Below are 592 nucleotides of genomic sequence, written 5' to 3'. Positions count from 1 at the left end.
AGGTCTCATCATCTGAAAAAAAAGAATACATAGGAAAGATTAAGATAACTCCATATACCAATATTTACCCTCTCCAAAAACACAGTACTTCAAAGATGGAATTTAAGGGAATGTTTTCTTTAAAAAGTATTAAATAATAATATGACATCCTTTTTGAATTTCCTACAATAACTCTTACTATTAAGATTGTTAGTAATACACAGGGCTTAAGTTCTGCAATTACTCCACAGTAGCTACATCAGAGAAACTCCATTCTTTGTCAAACTTCTTACATATTTTCCCCACTGTAAGCAAAGAAAAAGTATGCATTTTCATTTGTTGCCATTCCAGAAAAAAAGCTGTATGTTTCATCTGTCAATGTCAAATCTTCTGATGAATTATGTCCCAAACCATATGGAAATATGGTTATTTCCATACTGTGAATCATCCATCCCACCAATACAACCTAGCATATATAAACCACTGCAAAAAAGACCAGCAGATATCACATAAGATATCAGAATGAAGGAGGCACCCAATTCACTCTAAACACCAATCATTTGTATGAACTTATTTTAGTTGTAATCCAGTTTCACTGGAATTCTACAAATTG

This window comes from Nyctibius grandis, chromosome 1 (assembly GCF_013368605.1).
Source record: "Nyctibius grandis isolate bNycGra1 chromosome 1, bNycGra1.pri, whole genome shotgun sequence".
NCBI lineage: Eukaryota > Metazoa > Chordata > Aves > Nyctibiiformes > Nyctibiidae > Nyctibius > Nyctibius grandis.
The sequence above is the reverse complement of the archived record's forward strand: the minus strand, read 5'-3'. Positions refer to the sequence as shown.